The sequence below is a fragment of the Sciurus carolinensis genome, chromosome 1, assembly GCF_902686445.1.
Source record: "Sciurus carolinensis chromosome 1, mSciCar1.2, whole genome shotgun sequence".
NCBI classification, from domain to species: domain Eukaryota; kingdom Metazoa; phylum Chordata; class Mammalia; order Rodentia; family Sciuridae; genus Sciurus; species Sciurus carolinensis.
The window spans coordinates 92,173,948-92,177,160 of NC_062213.1; the positions used below are offsets into that span (position 1 = coordinate 92,173,948).

Below are 3,213 nucleotides of genomic sequence, written 5' to 3' on the forward strand. Positions count from 1 at the left end.
GCAACTCAGCAAGACCCTGTCTGTAATAAAATACAAAAAAAGCTGGGGACATGGCTTAGTGGTTGAGTGTCCCCGAGTTCAAACCTCAGATACCCCCCCAAAAAAATAGAGGAGTTGAAGTACCATCACCACATGGTGTTCAGGGTATACAGGGCACCTGGGTGGCTGGGTCCTCATTTCAAAGGGAGAGCACGGCAGGGAGCTTCACAGTGTGTCCTAAGTGAAGCAAATGAGAACAGAGAAGTAACAGACCTTCATAAGGTGGAGGTGAAATCTGAGGAGGAAGTGGGAATGGGGCTGGGAGGAGAAGGAAAAGTGAGGACAAAGACAAAAAAGAAGGGAAGGCCATTGGGGAGGAAAGACAAACAGGAGAGGTGTATAGAAAGAACTCACCAGCGTTTCATAAACCAAACTCCAAGTGCTATCAGAAGGAACAGTGCCACTATCACAGCCAAGAGGATCAAGCCCAGGGAACTGTGAGGTGCTGCAGATTCAAGTGGACACCAAGGATGTTGTTTCAAGCCCATTCCCCATTTTACCCCATGTTCTCTCCATTTGCTGTGTTGACTTGTGCTATTTTCTTTTAGTTTCCACCTCACCAATCTTTCTTCCTATTTTTTTCTCATCACTTTTCAGAGATGAATTCTTCATCTATCCTACATCTTTCTGCATCTCCAGAGTCCTCATTTTAAATTCTTCCATTCCTTGGATTAAAATATTTGTCTTCATTTTTAGGTCTGGAATTCCTAAAATCCCATTTTTTTAGCTGATCTCATGCTCTGCTAGAGGACCACCTCCCCCCATCTCCAGCCTGGGTCCCAGCTCTTACCACCCCAGTAGAGGACGAGGTCCTGGCTTCCTAGGCTGCTGTGCTTCACCCTGCAGGCCAGGCCAGCTGCCTCCCCAGCTGCCACATCCAGGGTTGCTCTGAGATACCATGTCCCATCAGCGTTGGGCAGGATGTCACCTCTCTGAGTGCCCAGCTGCTCCTGTTCACCTCGCATCCACATCACCCACACAGGCTTTGGGTAGAATCCAGAGACATGGCACACCAGTAATAGATGGCCAGGTTCAGGGCTGGGACCACTAGACAGCCAGGTCTCAGGTTTCACTGCAAGTGAGAGGGGACACATCCAGACACAGACTCTAACACAGACTAAGAGGTTCAGAACTCCACAAAAGACCTACACAGCTACATCATTCCCATTTCTAGAAATGTCACTCATTATCTTCTCTTTTTTATCCTGAATTTGACATTAAAATAGAAAAGTTCTTTGAGATGGGCTATAAAACTGACCTTGTCGCTGGAGGTGAGCCTTCCCTGCATCAAGAAGACCCAAGGTGAAACATGGGCATGTGTCACTGAGGAGCCTATGTACCCTCTGTGTGTTGCCTTGTCTCAGATTAAGTTGTTTGCAGGCTTTCTGAGCCTTTCTTCCACCCTTTGGAGACGGTAACCATGTTTCCTTCTGGAAGCTCATGAAATCATAGCCTTGGATAGCTCCCTGCAGGAAGCTTACAAAGTTCTTCCCAGAGTGCAGTTCACAGCCTATTATAATCTGTAGATCAAAAGGATCTGGGGAAGAGGAGGAATGATTTAATAGGGAAAGGGAAGAAAAGAAGGAAATGGAATGAGAGGAAGCAAAAGACAATAGAAGCAGAAGGGAGTTTGGGAGTTTAGGGGAAAGGACCCAAGTGTGGTTTGATCAGAGGTTCACAGAAAGGGAAATTGGTAGAAGATGGAGGTGGAGGAAACGATGATAATATGAGAAGGGGGGGAACTGTTCAAAGGTAATAGTGATGGTGTGAAGGAGAAAGGACTTACTGAGGGAGCTGGACTGTAACAAACCAGGGTGAATATATTCATGTTACTATGATGGTTTAGAAGGGGATGACCGAAGAAATTAAATGGCAGAGAAAAATCACACTTTGAGGACTCAATCAGAGTGAGGAAGCTGATTGAAGGTGCGGGAAAAGGGGTGCCACAGGATGCCTCTGAGGAGAGAGAATAAAACACAGCCCTGCAGTCAATGAGAGCAGTTCATAAGTGGCAAAAACTTAAGGTTTAAAGAATTGGGTCCTAGTTTATAGTCCATGTTCAGAGTGTGATTGCAGTCTTGTGCTGAAGAGAGTGGAGTGAGATTCAGAACACAGAGTAGGCTCTTTCCTAGAGGAACAAAAAGTTCACCAAGACACCCCAGTTGTCCTCCCTTTCTTCTCCCTAGAAAGGGACTGAACTTACCTTCAGACATCAAGTGACAAGTGTAAAATTCCTGAACCTCATGGAAATTTGTTCCTAAAACCCTTTCCAGATCCATCTATTCCTTGTTACTGAAGTTGCCCCTGGACCAGGGATACAGGAAAGTGAAGGTACCAGAGCTGCTGTTCCAGCGGTGAGTCTGCAGCTCACCCAACCAGCCTGAGCACAGATGTACCCAGGAATGATTGTGAAAGGATGAGGTCTGGATAAGATGGTAGGAGACAGGCTCTCCAAACCCTGTGGCAAAAGGATAGATGGAATGGGGAGAAATGGAACATCGGGAGGGAGAGACTTGAGGAAAAGGTGCCAGAGTGGGAAGACTCAGAATCTGGGAAAATGGAGAGCCACAGTCAACTTAGCTGACATTTGCTTGCCCCAGGGTCCCAAGCTCTATCAGCAACCTCCATAAGGGCACAGGGAGCTTCAGTAGGACACTTAGAATGGGGCCAGCGTGGCAGGCACTCTTTCTCTACAGGTACATGCAGGGGGAACTGCCATCTACACACACACACACACACACACACACACACACACACACACTTGCACACAACGGGTCAGATGCCCCAGTTCTCACCAACTTCACTGTCACTGCCTGGGAAGAGAGCAGCTGCCAAGGGAAGCAGCAGACACAGCATGGTACTCGCAGATGGTATTTCTTTCTCTCAGAGAATTTGGTCTTTGATTTCTGTTCAAAACAAACCTACCCCACAGACCTCTCTTCTGACTTCCTTATTCAACCAACGACAAAACTATGCTGCCTAAACAAGGAAAACCTGCCCCCTCCCAGAACCCTGACCACCCACTCAGTCTCCCATTTCCCCTGCTGTTCTGACTCTGCTCAGTCTTCCATCATCTCTCATTGTCACAAACTTCTATCCTGTTCATCTTCCCTATTTCAAGTGCTATGGGACAAGTTTTAGGTGACACTGAACAGTCACCTGACCACTAGGGAT

At 47.1% G+C, this 3,213-nt stretch overlaps 1 pseudogene; it reads right to left on the reverse strand.

The window, feature by feature from the left end:
- Nucleotides 1–254: 254 nt before the first annotated feature.
- LOC124987323 (T-cell surface glycoprotein CD1a-like) lies at nucleotides 255–2,895 on the reverse strand (annotated as a pseudogene).
- Between the last annotated feature and the right edge of the window lie 318 nt (nucleotides 2,896–3,213).